Source organism: Anabrus simplex, chromosome 2 (genome assembly GCF_040414725.1).
Source record: "Anabrus simplex isolate iqAnaSimp1 chromosome 2, ASM4041472v1, whole genome shotgun sequence".
NCBI classification, from domain to species: domain Eukaryota; kingdom Metazoa; phylum Arthropoda; class Insecta; order Orthoptera; family Tettigoniidae; genus Anabrus; species Anabrus simplex.
Window position 1 is genome coordinate 1,074,943,809 of NC_090266.1, and position 24,347 is coordinate 1,074,968,155.

A 24,347-nucleotide genomic window follows, 5' to 3' on the forward strand; every position below is an offset into this window, starting at 1 on the left:
GGGTTTCCATTTGAGATTAACTTGGAGAGTTACGTTTGATATCAAGTTGTTGTCCATTTGAGAGTTAATTTCTGCCCAAATGACTCTCGAGAGTACCCGGCGAGTCCCTCGCCAAGAGAGCTTTCACGAGTTCTCGTCACACGCTATCCATGTGCACCTGTAGAGAGTGGAGAGTAGTCGAAATGTTTTCACACTACTACTGACAATTCGCAGCAGCTGTGATTATTCTATGTAAAAAAAAAAAATCTACTTTGGTAAATTGTCGTCCGTCCCGCTACCGCTTTTTCTGTCTTTCATTTTTTTTTCAATTCTTGAGATACTTTAAACCACATTAGTGATTAAATATTGTATATGTATTCTATTATATACTTGTTATTGCAATCATAACCAGGCTACAATCATTACAATATATTTCTTTCCATGCAAATTGATGTGATTATAATAAAATATAAACTAACAATTTACTCTTAATTCACATTTATTAAACAAACTTAAGTTACTTGATTCCTTATGTTGTGAAGTTTTCTTTGAACTTCAGCTCCGGAACACGAAAACTTCACTCCTGTTTCCTCTAAAGTTTTATGTTTCTTCACTCTGTGACGGTAATCGGTACATTTCACAATGAAAATCCACAGGCTGTTTCCAGTCATTTGACCGGGTCAGGGATGGAATGAATGAAGCCCCCATCTAGCGGCGAGGATAGGAATTGTGCCGGCTGTCGAAGCCTGGAGAAAAACCTGTCCCGTCTCCGCTTTTTCGAGCACGAATCTCGCATGGAGTGACCGGGATTTGAACCACGGAATCCAGCGGTGAGAGGCCGGTGCGCTGCCGCCTGAGCCACGGCACAAAATTTCACGACTTTCATACATTTCAATTAACAGTTTTGTTTCCTCCAGTGACCAATTTTTAGTCATCTTGAAATTGAAAATAGAACCAAGCTCTCGATAGCTTCGCCACAATTCGAACACAGTTCGTATCTGGAGAGCTAATCTCCGAGAGGGCCGGGGAGTACGTGTCGACTAGCGAGCACGTTCAGGCAAGTTAAATCTCGGAGAGTTGCGAGCGAATTTCCGTTAGTTGCTCTCGGCACTGTGTTCATTGGCGAGTAACTGCTATCGAGAGGTTCTCGCCAGTATTTACTCTGAAGTGAACGGGCACCTTAAGATATAAAAGAAGCAAAACATGCAATAAACGCAAATAATGCGAAATAAAAATTATATATTTGTAATCGAGGTGTCATGAACTGAGTTTGTAACTTATGTTTTGGAGCATTGCACCTGACCACTAAATGAAAAGATGAAATGCCATCAATATCCGGGCCATACGTCTAGTTTAGAGTAAGGGATGTCGTAGTCATCACCGCAAGTAATGACTATCTTGAAAGGTGGTAATCTCATTTTCCTCCCGACATGGAAGATACATTTTACCGAGTTGAGTTCCGGTTGGTTTGACCCTTTTAGAACTGGGAGTGTTTAAGAAAAAAGAAAGACAAGCTATTTTCCAAATGGTGTGGTGAAAAATACTTAGGTAAATCTTGAAGTTCTTCTTTCAATAATCCTTGACATGTACCGTAGTTGAGTTTTTAATAATACGTTTATCCAAAATGTTCAAACTGTACTTGTTCACAGGAATTGCAAAAATAGAGATTTTTTTAATAAAGCAACTATTTTAAAACATGTTTTATATTTATGATATTGTTGAACTATCGTCAGCTAGTCTTCTCAGCTAGAGTGGCCGTTGGCAAGATGTCGCTGAGCGAGTAAATTGACTGTGCTGTTCGGGTCACGTGGCTTGTGAGTTCGCATTCAGCAAAAAGTGGGTTCGAACCAAACTACCGAGCTCGATAGCTGCAGTCACTTAAGTGCGGCCAGTATCCAGTATTCGGGAGATAGTGGGTTCGAACCCCACTGTCGGCAGCCCTGAAGGTGGTTGTCCGTGGTTTCCCATTTTCACACCAGGCAAATGCTGGGGCTGTACCTTAATTAAGGCCACGGCCGCTTCCTTCCCAGTCCTAGCCCTTCCCTCTCCCATCGTCGCCATAAGACCTATCTGTGTCGGTGCGACGTAAATCCAATAGCAAAAACAAAGCGAACCAAACTGTTGGCAGCCTGACGATGGTTTTTCGTGGTTTAACATTTTTTTACATGGCAAATGAAGAGGTTGTACCTTAATTCAAGCCTGGCCTCCTCCCTCACATTCCTAGCCCTGTCTTATACCATTGTCGGTGCGACGTAAAACAGAAGCAATATGTTATATGTGTCGCCGGTACTATGACAAACTAACAATTGTGAAGCAATGCATATTTCATTTATGAAAAGTTTCATTACTATTGGGGGTCACACTTCTCATGGCAAAGTGTCAAATCTGTAGCTGTTTTTTAGGGCTACAACGAACCCCTGCACATTAACGAATATGAGTTTTTTCTAAAGTGGCCCTGGTCATATTCGTAACTTTGCGTTGCTATTACTATTCTACTATTCACTTTTGGTGAGTGACAAAGTCATGAATATGGCACATTCACACATTGGTCGTATTTGTTTTGCTTCTGATTACGAAAGCCTTGCTGAAAACTCATTTTCTGCTATTCGCTATACGTCGCCCCGACACAGATAGGTCTTATGGCGACAATCGGTAAGGAAAGGCCTAGGAATGGGAAAGGAAGCGGCCGTGGCAAGGTACAACAGGGCTGCCGACAGTGTGGTTCAAACCCACTATCTCCCGGATGCAAGCTCACAGCTGCGCGCCCCTAACCGCACGGTGAACTCGCCCGGTTTGTTGAAAACTGACATTGGATAATTTGCTCTCCGACGTTTGACATATCGTTGTTGGCACACTGGACCTTTGACATACTTCGAATATATATTCTGTAATTTTCGTACAAGTTATATTAAAAAATGCCGGGCTGCGTTGCTCAGATGGTTGAGGCGCTGGCCTTCTGACTCCACCTTGGCAGTTTCGATCTTGGCTCAGTCCGGTGGTATTTGAAGGTGCTCAAATACGTCAGCCTCGTGTCGGTAGATTTACTGGCATATACAAGAACTCCTGCGGGACTAAATTCTGGCAGTTCGGCGTCTCCGAAAACCGTAAAAGTAATTAGTGTTTCGTATTGCCAATAACTTTATTATTATTTGTATATATTAACCTTTTCCATAAATTATTATAGTCAGAGTAGTTTGGAACTGTTGATGTTACCCAGGTAATATAATATTTTGGTCATATAATATACTGGGTCTCCTAAATTTTAGTACAAACTAAAAGGGGTGGTTTCCATCTAGCCCATAGAGGTTTCTTGTTTCACAAACAGCGCACCAATGAAATGAAATGGCGTATGGCTTTTAGTGCCGGGAGTGTCCGAGGACATGTTCAGCTCGCCAGGTGCAGGTCTTTTGATTTGATCCCCGTAGCGGACCTGCGCGTCGTGAAGAGGATGCAATGATGATGAAGATGACACATACACCCAGCTCCCGTGCCAGCAGACTTAACCAGTTTTGACCAGGGTGAAGAAGCTACCAATTTACAACACACGACTTCGAACAATAAAAAGCAAAACAAAATAATCTCCGTACAGGCCATGAAAGCTCTTGGAAAGGTGGAAGTTGAAGGCGTCCACTATTCGTAACCTCGGCACTTAATGGGGTAGAGTGGTTAGCTCTACGCCCGGTCGCCTTTGCAACCAGCAATTAACCTGGTACTCATTTTTGGTGTGGGCTGGGTGAACCCCAGGGCCATATGCACGTTTGGAAGTGTAAATCTCGTTTCTTAAATGTTTTGAGTTCCTGACAGGGAATCAAACCCATGTCCTTTCGGGTAAACAGAACACGCAAAGTTTTAAGGTTTGCTTAATCCATCCACTCATGTATTTCTGCTGGCCCTGGTTTATTTGATTTGTCGGTAAATGCACATTATATTGTATTCCTCCTAATGCGATTGGTTGCCATTGCCACGTTATTTAACTGGAAAATATTAACGCACCAACGTCACACGCAATGAAGGCAGAGTACGGGGAACCACTCTCTGCCACAGCTCAAGCCGGACTGATCAAGCCCTGGAGCTTATACTTTTCACCAGGGCAGAGGAGCTCCCATTTGCATTAGATAAACATAAAGGCTACATCAGACCAACAGGTCAAAATAAACTTACGTTTTTTGGTATGAAAACCAATTTCAGAATAGAATCCATCCATGGACTCTATTATCAAGAAGTTAGAGCTTTCCAAATTCGTTTCAGAAGAGGGGAATCAAATCCTCAGTTTGAGAACAGTTCCAGTTCTAGAGGGAGTACAAATACTCAGTTATAAGTTCAAACACATCGAAAGGGTATCGAATCATGAACTACAAATTCACACTACAGGAACCAACACCTATTTCATACTTAAAAGCTCATCGGGCTTTTGCACTCGCTAACCTTATTCCAAATAGAGAAAGACGGATCGAAAGATAAAGAACATTACAGGAGCCAAAGCTCATACTCTACGGCCTAGTAAAGGAAACAAATAAACGTTTAATGGAAATGCCGAGAACAAAATGAATGGGAGGCCGAACCCACTCAAGCACTCCCAGTACAAGACATATCAATAAAACCTAACAGGGCACAAGGCCCGATAATACGGAGGATAATGCTACTTGGTGACTAAGATGTGAAAAGTTAAAATCCGAAACACAAGATGTAAACAATAGAGTTAAAAAATTTAGTACCGAAAAACAAAGAGAATAAGTGAAACGAGTTTACACATTTGTGCGTCTTTACATTTTACATAGTCCCCGAGGGATGTTTACATAATGTCCGTAGAATACCTGAGTCCAAACAGAAAAGAAGAGAACCCTACATTAAAAATGAGGAAGACGCAACGCAACCTAAAAGTTACATGCTAAGCGCGACGCTGAAATCACACCTTTGCCACACGCAGATCAAGTTCATATTGTTAGGTGATATTTCTTCCTAACCTTACTGCCACTGCTACGCCGTATTTACCCCAGCCTCGCCCACTGGCCTCCATAGGGAGGTCCGACTAAAGTTGCACTCTCAAAGTCTTGATCCGAATTGACACAGAAGGTTCAAACTCACAACTGTACATAGGGACAGACTGGAAGCGGATATAGAAAATGACGTGACGTATGTAGACTTTTGATTGGCTGAACATGACATCATAAGGCACAGAGCTGATTGGTTGACCGTTACTTATTAGGCAGCATTAGTGGCGACTAAAAACAGCTGAAGGTAATTCAGGTTAGCCAACCCCCAAACTGGAGCAATTCCCGACCAAGTCAGTTGGAGTTTAATACAGTAGGTGGCACTTAGAATCAGCATAAAGCTTAGTTGATAAGGTTAAGTTCTAGAATCTTCGTTAGAATACACTGCTGACAGTTCATGAAGCGGGAATTAAAACTCAGGGAGAGGTTGCACTATTGTCACAATAATAATAATAGGCCTAATAATAATAATGCTATTAATTTTACGTCCCAATAACTACTTTTACGATCTTCGGAGCCGCCAATAAAGACCGAAAGTGTTATTTAAATATTTAAATACAAAAACAAAAGACAAAGTCACCTCCGTGAAGGCCCTTGGAGGAGTGGAAAGTAAAGGCTTCTACCATTGTTAACCACGGCACGTGATGGGGTAGAGTGGTTAGCTCTACGCTCGGCCGCCTTTGCCCCCAGGAATTAACCTGCTACTTATTTTTGGGATAGGCTGACTGAATCTCAGGGCCATATGAACCTCCGGAAATGGAAATCTCGTTTCTTAAAATTTTACGACTTCCTGACAGAGATTCGAACCCACGTCCTTCCCGGCGAACCAAGCACGTCTTTACCGCCTCGGCCAGGCAACCTCTGTATGTACTACATTAGGTTATATCTAAGGAAGATAATTTTTAGTCCTATGAAATCAGAAATTTGTCATTTTAAGCAGCATTTATTCATTTGCAATTCAGCGTTTTATAGCGCTTCGAAAACATCGAATTTGAGTTAGTTATAGTAAATTTGCACTGTAGTGTCGTTTGATAACCAATATTAATTTGAAATTAAAACCGCGTTTGCATAGAGCTAATAGTAAAATGACCGAGCTCGATAGCTGCAGTCGTTTAAGTGCGGCCAGTGTCCAGTAATCGGGAGATAGTGGGTTCGAGCCCCACTGTCGGCAGCCCTGAAGATGGTTTTCCGCGGTTTCCCATTTTCACACCAGGTAAATGCCGGGGCTGTACCTTAATTAAGGCCACGGCCGCTTCCTTCAAACTCCTAGGCCTTTCCTATCCCATCGTCGCCGTAAGACATACCTGTGTCGGTGTGACGTACAGGAAATTAGCAAAAAAACTAAAAAAAACTAGTAAAATGAAAATTCATGCCAGTCCGCCTCTGTATGTAGTGGTTAGTTGGATCAGCTGCCTAAATCGGAGGCCCGGGTTCGATTTCGATCTCTGCCAGGAAATTTGAAAAGTGGTACGAGGGCTGAAGCGGGATCCACTCAGCCGCAGGAGGTCAAATGAGTAGAGCGGGGTTTGATTCCTACCTCAGCCACCCTCAAAGTGGTTTCCCGTGGTTACTCACTTCTCTTCCAGGAAAATACCCGGATGGTACCTAACTTAAGGCTACGGCCACTTCCTCCCCTTTTCCTTGCCCATCTCTTCCATACTTTCCATCCCCCACAAGGCCTTTGTTCAGCACAGCAGGTGAGGCCTCCTAGGCGAGGTACTGGTCACCCTCCCAAGTTTTATACCACCGACCCAAATTCTCACTCTCCAGGAAACTGGCCTTGAGACGGTGATGGTGGGATCCCTCGCTGAGTCCGAGAGAAAAGCCAACCATGGTGAGTAAAAGAATTAAGAAAGGAAGAAAGAAAGAAAGAAAGGAAGAAAGGAAGAAATAAAGAAATAAAGAAAATTCATGAAGTATAATAAAATTGTACGTAGGCCCTATATAATTTTAAATAGTTACAGGCTAACGCTTAGCACACAGTAGAAAAAAAAAAACCAATGTATTGATACACTATCAGAGGAATAAAAGGAGAACAAGGCCTGTACGAAGGTCGTGTTTATGTATCAGTGACACTGTTGAAGGAAATAATAGAACATTCCGTCACTTAAGAAGCAGTACCTCGTATCACACAATGCTCTTCCTTTCCATTATTTTCCTTAAGACTGGTTATGCCTCCCAGCCCCGTATGGATATGCAGTCTATCAGAACAATTTCCTTTATATTTATTCTTGTACGCCTGTGGAAAATGAATTTACATACAGTACGCAGTAAGAGTGCGTTAGTAAGTCTTGTAAACATACATCCCGACAGTATTGTGTGGTAACGATCATTTTCCTTTGCACGTAACCATAGGAAAATGAACACAACGAAAATTGTTCTGATGGAATGCATATCCAAAAGCGGCTGGAAGGCGTGATCTATATGATATGGTTTAGAAGAGCATTGTGAGATACGAGGTATTACTTCTTAGGTGCATATACAAGAACATTTTGTTCCGTCATACGTGTTCAGTCATTTACAATTAAATTTCAAGTTACTGAGAGTTTTCAGGATCTAAGCTGTTGCTAGGATCCCTAATACATTGCAGAGCTGTTTGTACAGACTCAGTTTTATAGCTTAACAGCCAACAGCAGGCGTATATATTCCAAGGGTGCGCAAACTGGTGAGTTTAGGCTTTACTATCATAAATGGCAAGCTTATTTCCAAAAGGTGCAAAATCCAAAATTGAGAAGATGATAGGGAATATCTATTTTGGTAGGAAGCGCCGTAATTTGAACGAAAAATAATTCGTCAAAACGGTACAAACCCTTGTACAACATGGCGTTAAAAATACTCTTGATATTAATAAGTGCCTAATCCCACGGGATGGATTGAACAAACCGTAATATATCTGTACCGGGCGGTACACCTCCACTCCGCTAATTTAAAATGTGCGCCTGTTGAAACTCCTCTGTTGGAGGAAGTCTGAACTTTATCTACGCTACTAATTCTCTACTTTCTCTGAAGATGTCACCACATGGAAAACTTTGAGTTTTTGAACTGTGTCATTTTTGATGTGTTTTTGTTTCGCTTGAAGTAAGAAGTGTGAACTTTCTCTTCTAGAGGACACTACTGAAGATCACCAATAGTGCAACCTAGTGCGGAGTCAAAGAACTATTTTGTTGGAGGAATTTTTATTTCAAATGTTTGTTCTTTGCTAAATTTCTTTCTGTTATTGTTTAAGTTGGCTGTATACCCCTCTTTTTCCCCTTGTTTTAGATTTATCCAATCCCGAATTTCTTTGAGTTATTTCCGACCAATCCGATGTATCTTCCCCCAACTTGGATATGTTTCTGTACCCTAGCCAATAAAGAATTTGCGGGAGGGTGTTTTCATTCCCCTAACGCCTCGAAACTTCTGCGAGAGGATATAAACTGCTGATTTTTGGGTCTCCGGGCCACTTCTGTTCCATCTTTCAGTGTGTAAAGTACATAGCAGGGGGCGGGAAGCGCCTCTTTCTTCTCCAGCTGTTCAACACCAGGTAATGGCCTCTTAATAACTTCTTTTCTTGCTAGGTTGGCAGTTTAACTCTCGGAGCGGGTTCGAAGCGTTTCCACCATGTAACCTTTTCCTAAAATGTAACCAATCTTTTCATCTATTCTCTTTTAAGCGGCATATTGGGATAGAGAGTGCTAACCCTCTCGAGCTCCCACTCACATTGTTTTGAGGTGAACTTATTTTCTCAACCTATTCTTCGTTAATGTAAAACCAACTGCTCTTTTCTAAAGTCACCTCTGTAGTATGGGATTAGCCCTTGCATTAGTGGCCTAGAGCCAGATTTTTTTTTAAAAAACAAGTGTATTAGGAGTGCAAGATCGCCTCCTCTCAAATTGTTATTTTAGAGGTCATGTAATTGCCCCTTTTCATTTAATAGACCTCAGTAGGTTGGGTGTCCGACTCGTTGGCTGAACGGTCAGCGTACTGGCCTTCAGTTCAGAGGGTCCCGGGTTCGATTCCCGGCCGGGTCGGGGATTTTAACCTTAATTGGTTAATTCCAATGGCACGGGGGTTGGCTGTATGTGTTGTCTTCATCATCATTTCATCCGCATTACGACGCGCAGGTCGCCTACGGGAGTCAAATAAAAGGACCTGCACCTGGCGAGCCGTACCCGTCCTGGGATATCCCGGCACTAAAAGCCATACGAGTTCATTTCATTCAGTAGGTTGGGTATTTTACCCTTGTGTCTATGTCCAGTGAGGACAACTTGAAGGTGGAGTTTGGTGTGGCCTGGGAGAGGCTTAAATTTGAGAGCGAGTGGCTCTTTTGAAAATTGAGTGTTGTATGCCTCGAGGAGGCTTTTCAATGTAATTTGGAGCAAGGGCTCCTAGGCATGAATGGGGTTTTCTGTCCCTCTGTTGAAACTTGTGTTTGGGGTAAAACTGAGCTGATTGCCCAAGCAGTGTAAAGTCAGGGCGCGAAGCCCAAATCCTGTAAATATTGTAACTCCCCTTTTGATTTGCTACTTTGTACCTGCCATGCTTGTTATTTCTTTGTTTTTGAAAAGAAAATATAACCTTGTTAAATTTTACATTAACTTTGATTCCGTAGTTTGAGACCCGTTCACGCCCGCACCTTCTTTCACCTCTACCTACCACTAAAACACGGTAACAAGTGGTAGCAGAGCGTGGTTGAATGGGTCTCAATTTAGCCCCTTTTGACGGCTACACATTGTTTTGTTCCGAACTCTAACAATTTTCTCAGTTGCTGGAATTTTTTGACCTTTTCAAAATTGTTCTGTCATCATGCCCGGCCCTCGCGATGTTCTCCATCTTAACTATTTGCGCAAGGAGGAGTTGATCTACGAATTGACTATTAGAAATGTGCAATCTGGAGGCACGGTTGCAGTAGATACAAATAAGCTTAGAGAGCCCCTTGATCTGCCCATTTCCATCCCCACATTGGGAGAGAAAGAGACTGACGACTCTCTTTCCACGATCGTCGAGAATATTACTGGGCTAGCTTCTGTAGTTAGTTTTTTTGATGAAAATGATCCCTCTCCTAATCAAATTAAGCGTGTGCAAGCTAGGCTATATCATTTTTCGAATAGGGTTAACGATCTGTTGTCTCTAAAACTGAATGACGTTCAGAGGAAGGAAGCTAGTACGCTCCTGGAAAATATTTCCGAATTATCTAGTAAGGTCACTCAATTGTTAACTGGGGAAGTTCCTCCCAAATCTGATCAACCCACCATAGTGAATGTAGGTAGCGAGGAAGAGCCTCATAAGGGAGAAGTCAATAGGATAACCGTTGCTGCTCAAACTATCTCTGCCCCATTGGACAACGAATCTGAACGCCGTGCATCGTTGAGTAACATCCGTTCGGAATTAACTTCCTTGCCATTGAAACCTTTGCCCACTATGTCACCCGGGTTTAGCAGCTTGCCTCATCCATTGGCAATGTTGCTAAGAGGAATCTCTAAGTTTTATGTTAATACCACCAGTGATGTAATTTCATTTTTAAGATTTCTAGTTGAATTTCAGGATCATGCACTTGTGTTTTCTCTTTCTCCATGTCAAATTTTGCAAATTATCTATCCGTATGCTATTGGTATTCTCTCAGATAAAATCGTAAGAGCCATTGCCGAGCAATCATCTATTGAGGATTTCCATGCCCATTTGCTAGCTAACTTCATCCCGGCTAGGGCCAGGTCTTCCCTTATTCAGAAGTACTATTACCGTGTACAACGCTTGGATGAAAACTTGGCTGATTTCATACAGGACATTAAGTTTTATACTAGGGTGTTTGCTCTGCACTTCCCTGAGGACCAGATTGTACAAGCCATTGTAGAAGGCATTTCACCATCTTATAGGTCATATTTGTGTTTCGCGGCATGCCCGCAGACTTTCTCTGAACTTGAAGCGTTGGCCGTCTCAGCGGAAGGAGTTAGGTACGCCGATTCTTTGCGTGTGGCAAAAGAACCCCCTCCTTCGTTCAGTAATACTCGGCCTCCACCTCGCCGACCAGTCACACCCCGTAAATGTTATGCTTGCGGGTCGTCTGACCATCTTCGCAATAAATGCCCATTGGTCAAAACTAGTAGGGCAAATAATGGAGCTGGTTCAGCACAAGGCTGTTTTAAATGTGGGGCTTTCTCACATATTGCCAAGAATTGTCCCAATTCAAATAGCACCCCCTCCTGCTCAACTTCTGGTGCAAATTCCACCTATGCCAATAATAAAAAGTGACTAGTGGCTTCGGCTGAGTCGACTAATCCATCTTCCCGAGACTCAGCCCCTGGTAAACAGGTTGTAAATTCAGGGAACGAGCAATTTTCAAATTCATCTTTTGAAGGTCCCAAAGAGTGTCTTAGGATTGCGGCGGATACCCCCGCACCGGTCCCCTTTCTCAAAATTGAGTTAAATAACGAGCCTATAACAGCTCTCTTAGATTCAGGTAGTGTTTGTTCTATTATTTCGGCTGATTGGTATTCAAAATTGAAATCTGTTTGTAAGCTTCCTAACTATTGTTTGTCGGCGATCCAATACGTTTCGGCTAATTCCTCTCCATTAGAAATTCTCGGTTCCTTATATGTCAAAATTCGTATTTTTAAATTCACATGGAAAGTTAAATTGTTTGTGGCCAAGCACTTGTCTTGCCCCATTATATTGGGAGCGGACTTTATTTCTCACACTGGTCTTGTGCTCGATCTTCAGAGTAGGTCTTGCACTTTCAAATTTGCCTCTAATTGTAATATCCCTCTATTAAAGTGTAATTCTGCATCATGTTCTTCTATTTCGCCTACCCAGGATGAGATGTTGTTAGACCTTAGACATCTACCTGAGGAGCAGGCTGATAGTATTCGCAAATTGTGTCAGTCGTTTCCCGAGGTGTTCTCTGATACTCTTGGTGTTACTGACCTGATCGAATACAAAATTGAGGTCACGGATTCGATTCCTGTCCGTGTTCCACCGTATAGGCTATCTCCACCTAAAATGAAGGCTCTAAAAGAAATCATCGATCAGATGTTGAAGGACGGTATTATCAGGCCCTCTAAGTCGGCGTATTCTTCGCCTATTTTTCTAGTTCCGAAACCCCAAGGAGGCTTCAGGCCTGTAATTGATTATAGGGCTCTCAATCGGAAGGTGGTGTTGCAATCTGTGCCCCTTCCTGACCTTCATTCTTGTTTTTCATGGTTTCGTAAGGCCAAGTTCTTTACTATCTTGGACTTGAATCAGGCCTATAATCAAATTCCCCTTGCCGAAGAGTCTAAACATCTTACAGCGTTTGCCACGGACTGGAATTTATACGAATACAACCGCGTGCCTTTCGGGCTCCCTACGGGAGCAGCTGTACTCACTAGGCTACTAGATAGGGTCTTCTCCGACATCAAGTTTGAGTACTTATATCACTACTTGGATGATGTCGTCGTATTTTCAGAGACTTTTGAAGAACATCTAGATCATCTGCGAGAAGTTCTCGATCGCCTTCGTAAGGCTGGGTTAACTGTTAAGTTGTCCAAGGTTGCCTTTGCTAAGCCCTCTATGTCATTCCTAGGGCATATTGTGTCACCTGATGGTGTAGCAGTCGATCATTCTAGAACACAGGCCATCCGTGATTTTAAACCTCCCAAGGACATTAAAGGTATCGCCAGGTTCATTGGTATGGTGAATTTCTTCAGGAAGTTTATTCCTAACTTCGCTAATAGAGCGGCGCCCTTAAACCGTCTTCGTAGGAAAGGCATCAAATTCGAGTGGGGACCTTCTCAACAAGCCGCTTTTGAAGACCTTAAATTAGCTCTTTGTAATGCCCCTGTACTTGCTATGCCTGATTTCTCGAAGAAATTCATTGTCCAAACCGACGCATCGTCGTCAGCAGTAGCTGCAGTCCTTCTTCAAGAGACTGAACTAGGGAGGCGACCCATCGCCTATGCGTCTAGGACATTGTCGGCTCAAGAAGCCAAGTATTCCATCTATGAGCTCGAAGGTTTGGCAGTCTTATTTGCCTTAGAGAAGTTCCGTCTCTATCTAGAACATGTCAAATTCGACCTGGAGACAGATAATCAAGCCCTAAGCTGGGTCTTAGGTAGGCCGCGTCGTACTGGTCGTATAGCCCGCTGGGCCATTCGTATTTCTGCCATCCAGTTTGATGTTAGACATATCAGAGGTACCGAAAATGTTGTTGCTGATGGACTCAGCCGTATGTTTTCTAACGACGTCGAGACCCATGAACCGGTCGACAGTTCATCACCTTCCGAGTCCATACTATCTGAGGTTAACGCCATCCTAACAGATGCTCCCATGCTCTTTAGGGATATCGAGAAATACCAACGTGAAGATCCGACGCTGGCTCCGATAATGGAAACCCTTTCTTCTGGGGAACATGTTGTCCCTTATGTTCTGAGGAATGGTGTTCTATGTTGCCCTTCGAGGCATGATAAGATGATGAAAGTTGTTGTTCCAGCGGTTCTTGTACCTATGATCTTCAAGTATTATCATGAGACCCCATTAGGAGGGCATCTTGGTATCTTTAAAACTCGTGAAAAGATTCGTGAAATGTTCATCTGGAAAGGTATGGACGGTGAAATCCGTGAACTAGTAAAGGCTTGTAAATCCTGTTTGCTTAGTAAACCGACCATGTCCACCAAGGTAGGCCTCTTGTCTTCTCAGCAAGCGTCGCGCCCCATGGAACGCCTGTATATTGATTATGTAGGACCCTTCCCCCAGTCAAAGGGTAATGCTAACAAGTTCATCTTTGTATGCGTAGATGGTTTTACCAGATTTTCTTGGTTATTTCCGACTAAGCTGGCTACCGCTCAGTCCACCATTACCTGCCTAAATTCTATTTTTGCTTCTTTTGGTCCGTGCCAATATATTGTGTCTGATAATGCTAAGGCGTTCACATCAAATCTTTTTCGTAAATTCTGTTTTGACTTATCCATCTCTCATGTAACTACTTCTGCTTATTACCCTCAACCATCTCTGGCTGAACGGGTTAATCGTAATCTCAGGTCCGCACTTATTGCCTATCATCATGAAGATCATTCTAGGTGGGACACGTCCCTGCATTGGTTAGCTTTTGCTTTGAATTCGGCGGTTCATGAATCTCATAAGTTCACTCCAGCTTCCTTGATGTTTAAGTTTGTTCCCAACACGCCGCTCTCTAACCTCTGGTCTCTGAGTGACATTCTACCCGAGACAATAGATCCGGATAACATTAAAGATCTTTGGAAGAAGGCTAAAGCCAATCTTAAGGTATCTCATGAAAAGGTTAGGGAAAGGTATGATCGTGGACGGAGACCCACCACTTTGAAGGTAGGTGACCAGGTGATGGTCAAGAACTTTGTTCCCGCGGGCAAGCTTGCCCCCAGATTTCATGGGCCATGCATTATTCTTGATTTCCTTACGCCGGTTACCTTATTGTTAAGTAATCCAGCCACCGAGAGGATATTTAGAGTTCACCTGTCCCAGGTGAAACCGGTGTAAATTTTTTGTCAACTTGCTTCATATAATTTGATAGGAATATGAAGGTTATATTTTTTTTGAGTTTCCCCTCTTAAGGCATTCTGCTCCTTCTATTTTGTTTTATATGTAAGCATTTGTGTGAAACCTCCCCCGATTTGTTAAACTGCCATCCTGTCCTTGCCACGGCCATTACCACGCTCCCGTCTCCTGCTCCACTACACACAGTGGCTGGCTTAGTTGAAATGCCATGGATATCTGCACGCCGCTGGCCCCTCAATCTCTCTACATGCCTGTGCCCTCAAAAAAAACATGATGGTCCAACACAATTCTGCCGCCTAGCTTTAATGTTTCAGTGCCCCCGCAGCCGCGCGGCGCCGTGCAGCAACTGGGGCAGAGGACGGGCCCCCTCTTCTCCAGCGAGGACGTCAGGTGCACGGCGAGCCGGAGCTCTCCTCCCGGCCAAGGCTGAGGCGCGGCGCACGACCTGCTACTTGCCCGCAGCCTGTATATGTTCACCGCGGGCGCGGCGTGTTTCAACACCTCTGCTCCCCTCATAGTGCGGGCGAGCGGTATCTAAGGGTACTTGAGGGGTACGAGCGGCCTCCTTTGGACGCAAGCCGCAACGGCCGGTCTGGCCATCCAACTTCATCAACATCAACTACATGAACAGTTACTATAAGCAATGACTACACTTGGGAATTCAACAGCAATATTTGATGGACATTGCAAAATTTTTCATCACTTTTAAGTATTAAAAGTTTATCTTCAGAATTCTACTTCTACAAACTTAAAGACTATACTTCACGTGCAACAACAAAATTTTGAAACTGAATCAAACCAAATTAAGAAAATCTTATATTTTTTTTTTTTTGGCAATTAATCTCCATATCTACATCAAAACTTGGACCTTGTTTTCAAACATTTCATGTGTCACCCCGGGAGGAACTTTTGGGGGGGGGAGGTCTGTACCGGGCGGTACACCTCCACTCCGCTAATTTAAAATGTGCGCCTGTTGAAACTCCTCTGTTGGAGGAAGTCTGAACTTTATCTACGCTACTAATTCTCTACTTTCTCTGAAGATGTCACCAGATGGAAAACTTTGAGTTTTTGAACTGTGTCATTTTTGATGTGTTTTTGTTTCGCTTGAAGTAAGAAGTGTGAACTTTCTCTTCTAGAGGACACTACTGAAGATCACCAATAGTGCAACCTAGTGCGGAGTCAAAGAACTATTTTGTTGGAGGAATTTTTATTTCAAATGTTTGTTCTTTGCTAAATTTCTTTCTGTTATTGTTTAAGTTGGCTGTATACCCCTCTTTTTCCCCTTGTTTTAGATTTATCCAATCCCGAATTTCTTTGAGTTATTTCCGACCAATCCGATGTATCTTCCCCCAACTTGGATATGTTTCTGTACCCTAGCCAATAAAGAATTTGCGGGAGGGTGTTTTCATTCCCCTAACGCCTCGAAACTTCTGCGAGAGGATATAAACTGCTGATTTTTGGGTCTCCGGGCCACTTCTGTTCCATCTTTCAGTGTGTAAAGTACATAGCAGGGGGCGGGAAGCGCCTCTTTCTTCTCCAGCTGTTCAACACCAGGTAATGGCCTCTTAATAACTTCTTTTCTTGCTAGGTTGGCAGTTTAACTCTCGGAGCGGGTTCGAAGCGTTTCCACCATGTAACCTTTTCCTAAAATGTAACCAATCTTTTCATCTATTCTCTTTTAAGCGGCATATTGGGATAGAGAGTGCTAACCCTCTCGAGCTCCCACTCACATTGTTTTGAGGTGAACTTATTTTCTCAACCTATTCTTCGTTAATGTAAAACCAACTGCTCTTTTCTAAAGTCACCTCTGTAGTATGGGATTAGCCCTTGCATTGGTGGCCTAGAGCCAGATTAGGTTTTAAAAACAAGTGTATTAGGAGTGCAAGATCGCCTCCTCTCAAATTGTTAGTTTAGAGATCATGTAATTGCCCCTTTTCATTTAATAGACCTCAGTAGGTTGGGTATTTTACCCTTGTGTCAATGTCCAGTGAGGACAACTTGAAGGTGGAGTTTGGTGTGGCCTGGGAGAGGCTTAAATTTGAGAGCAAGTGGCTCTTTTGAAAATTGAGTGTTGTATGCCTCGAGGAGGCTTTTCAGTGTAATTTGGAGCAAGGGCTCCTAGGCATGAATGGGGTTTTCTGCCCCTCTGTTGAAACTTGTGTTTGGGGTAAAACTGAGCTGATTGCCCAAGCAGTGTAAAGTCAGGGCGCGAAGCCCAAATCCTGTAAATATTGTAACTCCCCTTTTGATTTGCTACTTTGTACTTGCCATGCTTGTTATTTCTTTGTTTTTGAAAAGAAAATATAACCTTGTTAAATTTTACATTAACTTTGATTCCGTAGTTTGAGACCCGTTCACGCCCGCACCTTCTTTCACCTCTACCTACCACTAAAACACGGTAACAATATCCATGTGGCCAACGGAGAGCAATATCTGAGGCACCTAACCAGTAGGAACAGAACACTGTTTAAATTACTTTGTTGTGTTCGTTCATTTCACTTACTGCTATTTAACGTATCTGAGAATTCACTGTAAATAATCTAATTTTGATCATTGTATGTTCAGTCCGACTCATTGGCTCAATGGTCAGCGATGAGACCTTCGGTTCAGAGGGTCCCGGGTTTTATTCCCAGTCGGGTCGAAGTTTTTAATCGCATCTGATTCATTCTTCTGACCCGGGGATTGGGTGTTTGTACCAACACTTTCCTCTTCATATTGAGACAACATACTACACTACCAACCACCACAGAAACACGCAATAGTGATTACGTCCCTCCACGTAAGGTTTGCATCAGGAAGGGAATCCGGCTGTAAAACAGGGTCAAATCCACATGTGCGACGCAGTTCGCACCCGCGACCCCGCAGATATGGGAAAAAGAAGTAGAAGAATAAGTAGTATGTTCAAACTCACCTTTGAATGATTCAGGAAGCGCCTGACATTAAATAGGAAGACAGGGTTTATATTTTACGAAGTAATTTTCGTCAGTGGTTAACCAATTATCAAAACAGACTTCTACCTTACAACATGAACAGCGTATGAAGAATAAAATCGCTGCACTGATCACGAAAGTTCAATTAATATCAAACATAATAAAACTCTTCCGTACGTCCAAACGTGTAACCACCCTTGACGTACGTATATTGAATTACCAGTCCAGCTCCATGGCTAAATGGTTAGCGTGCTGGCCTTTGGTCACAGGGTCCCGGGTGCGATTCCCGGTGGGATCAGAAATTTTAACCATCATTGGTTAATTCCACTGGCACGGGGGCTGGTTGTATGTGTCGTCTTTATCATAATTTCATCCTCATCACGACGCGCAGGTCAACTACGGGCGTCATTTACAAAGACCTGCACCTGGCGAGCCGAACATGTCCTTTGACACTCCCGGCACGCCATTCATTGAACTACCAAACCAAACCCGATAGCGCGAGAGCCCCGAGGCGCCTTGGACTACCAAGCAACCAGTGCCCAGCCTGAAGGTTTCAGATTACGAATTACCGTTTGGCCGGCACTATTAATACTGAACTACCACGGTGTATAAGTAAGATAATTCTGAATGGTTTATTACAACGAAAAATTTCGCTACTGATTTACATGGAGTTAATTTTTGTTATCACTGCAGTGACCCATTCTTCATTCGCTGTTCACGGTCCCAGTTGAAAGCCTGATTTGTACACCTTGTGACCCCTAACAATGACCACTTTGTGAACTGTTAAGCCGTTTCTCCTATAAATGATCTTCCTATTCACAATCGGATGCTTTTCGAGCCCCTCACGGATAAATTTTCCATCGCTTTCTTGAAGACAAAAGTTCTCCATTAATCAATATTGTGCATTCGAATTCGACGATGTGTGGTTCCTTGAACGTGATGAGCAAGACTCTGCTCTCCTGATCTCGAAGTGGGATTGGTTGCTGGTGAAGAAATATTATACACATTCAACTTGTTGCCCTCAAAGTACCATCCGTCGACCATTCACTTACATCAGTGAGATTTGATCCTCTTAACCCGCAAGTTGGACGCTATATGAGATTTTCTCTCACATTATTTTCTATTGTGAGTTTACTTCTCAGTGATGCAAGGGAGGTGACTGTTGCCTCTTCTAGCTGAGTTGATAACTGTTGTGAGTAAAGCGATTCTCATTTGAAGGGTAAGCACCCCTTCCTCTAGTCGGAACAAAGGTTTGTATGAGTTCGTGAGCCCTGCGTAAGAAGTTCTCTCATCGCGCGACCGGTGGTGTTGGTGTTATGTTGAAGTCGAGAGGGAAACTTTCTCGTGTTGTAGGCATTAGTAATTGACTTAAGTCGCGTACGAAACGTTCTCCACTTGCAGGTACTGATAAATGAATCTTCAAAACTTATGAGTCGAGGAAGAATACTGAGTAATAACCGCTGTTACGAACTCCAGCTAACTCAAATGTTAGAGAAGACCTATTGTGCTTTATTCTTGTATTTGTATTGCGACTGTCAGAAAGTTTCTTTTTTTTTGCTAGTGGCTTTACGTCGCACCGACACAGAAAGGTCTTATGGCGACGATGAGATAGGGAAGGCCTAGGAATTGGAAGGAAGCGGCCGTGGCCTTAATTAATTTATTGCCCCAGCATTTGCCTGGTGTGAAAATGGGAAACCACAGAAAACCATCTTCAGGGCAGCCGATAGTTCTATATGAATAACAATGTTTTTGGTTCTACGCCCCAATAACTACTTTCTACGGCTTTCGCAGATGCCGAGGTGCCGGAATTTTCTCCCACCGGAGTTCTTGTACATGCCAGTAAATCTACGGCTGACGTATCTGAGCACCTTCAAATAGCACCCGACTGAGCGAGGATCGAATCTGCCAACTAGGGCTAAGAGAACCAGCACTTAACCGTCTGAGCCATCATGCCCGGCACTCTTGTGAATATTATGCACTGACATGTGGCTGAACTAATGACTAATTTCCATTAAGTAGTGATTTTTTCTGTGATATAGGCTAACAATTTCCTATATTTTAAATCTAAAATGTATAACGCAGGCTTTGCATCATATTTCAGTAATTTATTTCTCACTTACGCCCCGCAAAAGTTGTGGAAGATATATTTATTTTAAATGAAGTTTAATGCGAGAAAAGTTTCACGTGCGACCACTCCAGGGTTTTAATATGGATATTATTCAAAGAGAAGCTTTGCATGAAACATAAGATACTATTTGGACGGACAACGCATACCTTTGTCGTATGGAAAACGCCATGAATGGGGCGAGGTGGTTAATTACGGCTAACTCCTTCCGTTTATGAGTTATTCTGGAGAATGTTTTAAAATTTTCTCGTTTGTGTAATTCCACAGGAAACATTAAAATGTACAAAACCACTATAGCTGCACTGCTTGGAATAGATTGCCAGTACAATGACGCGGAAATACGTCTCTCGTCTTAAGATGAAGCCATTATTATCGACCACCCAGGGTGCAGCTAAACTTGACATTTCACCACTCGGCTACGCAGCTGTTCCATTTCTCATCTTGAAAAGGAGAAGTTAGAGAAGCTAATTCTATTCCTAGATGTCATGTGGTGCATATAAACATTCCGCCCCCTACGCCCTTCATCTCTAAGATCAGGGCAAGCACCTCAACTTGTTACTCCTTAGCTATTAGCTCTCCCCCATTAACTGGCGATGTAAACAACCGTAATGGATCTAATGGCATAATAAAGCTTCTTTCTGCAGCGCCCACTACACAGAGAATATAATCAGCCGCATACGAATGAAAGAGCTAAGCAATGTTGAGTGCTACTCATCTGGAAAGTAATTTGACTTACCGGCTCCATAACAAAGCGTGTTCCCCAGAGGCATAGTGCATTGAGGCCCCACAGCTAGCCCTAGAAAGGAAGCAAGTAAATATAATATTCAAAGGAATGTGGAGATTTCTTTAGAGAAAATTAGTAGTCAATGTCTTCTGAAGTGCCCCGAATAATTGAAACTATTGGTATTGTTTTATTAATTCAACCGCATTTAGTGCTGAATATCATCTCTTCCTTCGAATTATTATTATTATTATTATTATTATTATTATTATTATTATTATTATTAGGAGGAGAGGAGCGGTAAGGCCAAGGATCCTGGGCAAAATGACCACACAAAATAGTTTAAATTTTGACGGTACTTCTCAAAAGAAATTTGTTCTTCCTTTTCAGTTTCTTTTTTCAAAAAACAGCAACAACAGCTATTATCAACAAGGATGATGATGATGATGATGACGCTTGTTGTTTTAAAGTGTTCTAACATCGAGGTCATCGGCCCCAACAAGGATGAATATTTTGAAAAGGGGTCTACAATGATAAGTAACAACGTTTACAAAACTAGCTATATAGCTTCGTTAATTAATTACCAAGGAGGATATGCTCCCAATTTTCAAGACTTATTGCCTTTAGCATAGAAAGACAAATATTTGGTATATAGCACAATCTTTCGATAGTAGGTATAGTATAATTTACTCAACGTGGGGAGATCGAACTCCCAACCTTCAAGACCCTTCGGGCCTAGTACCCAAATAAAGATGCCTTTTTAATGCATCGCAAATGATTATCAGCTTTTTCACCATTAGACACTCGTTTTCCTTATTTAACAGGGAAGTAACAGAACAAAGGAGGATTCAGAAAAGCAGGAACAGAAGCACATGCTACAAAGCCAAGAACAATAAAACACAGTTTTCTTAAATAGAATAGGCCAAAAACAAATGGAAGAGAATGCTGAACCCACTTAAAGCCATCCCATGACATGACTAGAAGGTAATGGGGCAGAGGGCCCGATCACACAGAGGATAAGCCATACTATATTGCGACTAAGACCAGGAAGGTTGATGACCGAATAACAAGAGGTAATAAATTAAATTTTGAAAAGCTTAGTCAAAATAGCACAACATGAACAAGGGGAACGCCGGTCCATACTCGTGCTTCCTTATGACATAACACCCGCTCGGGCTGTTACACTCGTAGAAACAAGAACCTAGAAACCTACATTTTAAAAAACAAAGTTAAATTTAAAAACAAATACTACATTAAAACAAGGTATCCGCGGAACAAACCTAACCGTAACATGCTGGAGGAGAACTCTGGTATCTTGCCGTCGCCACACGCAAGTAAGTTCACATGTTAGGGCTTGTTTACATTGGATGCACGCTTGCGCGTGTAAACTGGTGGTGCGAGCTTGTGCAAGCTTGCACAAAGAAACAAAATAATCTGATCAAGATGTAGACAAGTGGGATCTCCCTGGCGGGTGGTTATACTGTACGCACGTTGGATGCACACGTATGCCCATTGTTGCACCACCAATTTTATGAAACGAAGTAATTTGTTTCTAGATGCAAGCGTGCTGCATATCGATTGAAGCTGCGAAGTGCTTTTATCTTTTTAAACGTTTTTTAACATCTTTACAATGAATGTTGAAATGTTGACTGTCAGCGTACACAAAAAACTGGCAATTTTGGATACTAAGGATAAGAATGCACAGTAACGTAGACTACATTACGAAACTGTCTCTTGAAATAGCGACTGAATGTGGAATGCCAAGTAGGTTCAAATTTTATTCAATAATAAATACCTGAAAGAATTATAAACATTTAACCTTGTCCTATTAAGTTTAATTGTGCAGATATGTCATGACCTAAGGTAAATGTTATGCATTAGTTTTATAAATATTTAATATAACTTTATTATTGATCCTTTATAGGAGCGCAGGTTAAAAATAGAAGCATCTTACAAATGCAAACATTTAATGACACACGAAAATGGTAAACATGGGGTTTGTAACATAATTTTTATACGCCTACGGTATATATTATAACATGGTTTAATATTAAAACTAATGAATAATAACATACATTTAGCCAAATTTATTAGCTTTATGAATATTTTATTCTAGTGGGAAAAACAGGTAATATTTATGATATTTAAGGAAAGATTACAAAGATAGTTATACATTTTTAATTACTCAAAGTGCATTTTAGATCAAACAGACTGAAAGATGTATTATACGTCCATGATTGTCGCTTGTCACCATTTAACTTGTTTTAAAATGTGTCACTGTTGGAAAACTCTACAATTATTAAAGTGTTAATAAATTCACTATATTACTTGAGTATTTGAGTTCTTTTTTACAACCTTTGGATTATGTATACTATTTCTCAATTTGTATAGTCATATATATATATTTAATATTGCTTCAATATACGCGCAGTGCGGTATATACTTGAAAGTTAAATACAATTACTTCATGTAGTGATTTAAGAAAACAGCTTACTTAAATGTTGAAGGCAGTTTTTTAAAACTTAAAAAACAAACAGATCCTAAAGTTTGACTGTCTGAAGATTAACGAGTTATTTTTCCAGGTTTAAATAATGTCGCAAATACCGAAAGAACTTTTCCGGTTGTTTGAGTAGGTCAGGAAAAATACGTTTGTATTCTGTATCTTCCTCTCTCGGTAAAATACCCATTCACTCCTTCTTTCCTTATTACAAGTGAATCCGTAGCTAAAATCGTTAAAATAAAACACTATATTCCATTACAAAACTCTCGTCGTCCGATGAATTTATTTTTGAAGCCTACTCGCGACCGTGTTGCATAAAGAATAATAACTTCGCGCACATGCAAGCCACTTGTGCACGCTCGCATCACCAGTTACTCGTGCAAGCGTGCATCTAATGTAAACGAACCCTTAGGCTTCGATCACATTGGAGGCACGCTTGTGCAAGTAAGTTGGTGGCGCGCGCGTGCGCAAGCGTGCACATATAAATAAAATCTGCAGGAGAGCGACAGAAACAAGTGGTGACTTGTCCATCGCCGCTAACACTGCTCGCCACAAGCAAGTGCACGCTTGCGCAAGCTTGATCTGAGCCAACTTCGAAACAAAAATATTTGTTTTGTAGTTGCAAGCGTGCGTGATCTCAGTTGATTTATGACCATCGAAGCAGTGACAGTGTAGTGTTTTGGAGCTCTTCAGGTGATACACACTTTCGGAAATTAGATTGCTTCCTTATTCTAGGCGTGATTTTGTCTAGTATATAGTAGAAAGTGTCTGGTATCATTATGGAGTATTCAAAAAAATATTCAAAAATAAAAACTTTAAAACACCATTTTGCAAAACAATGTCCTCACCGTCTGACATCTCCATTTCGACTAACCTGTTCATAATAATTAACTTGCACCTGCTTGCATTTAGTGTGAGCACATTGCTGTTCACGCCAGCTTGCGCACGCGCGCGCCACCAAATTACTTGCACAAGCGTGCCTCCAATGTGATCGAAGCCTTAGGATAAGTGTTTTAGACACCTACATTAGGGTACGTCCAGACAGGATCCGTCTTGTCAGGTAGCTCGCTATGTGTGTCTTGAACAAACCTACCTGTGCTAATGGAAGTGGCCACACAGAATGCGTGCGTAGCCTATCAGTCCTCTCCATCGAGTCCGTCAACCGTCTTACTATAAAACAGTTCATTTTAAGACGCAGAACGGACAAGACGCAGTGAATAAAATGAGTACTGAGCCATCCAAAGAAGAAATTATTTCAGGGATGTTCAAGTATCCGCCTCTGTAGGATTCATCCCACAAAGATCACAAGGACCGCAATGTAATCCAACGTATCTGGCGAGATTTAGCGACACAATTAGGAACAGAAGAAAGTATGTAAATAATGTTATTAAAATACACTTAATTCAATATTGATACAGTATTCAATTAATATTAAATAATATTTACAGTATGAATAATTCCTTGTAGCAGAAGGAGAATGTATTTTTACGAAAAGTAAGACATGTAATAGCTGAAGGTGTTTATTGTTCTATTTCTACAATAAACGGTACTGCCATGGAACCTCTCTTTCGGAACTACAAAAGTACTGTTTTAATTTCTGCCTTATCAATTTCGATGA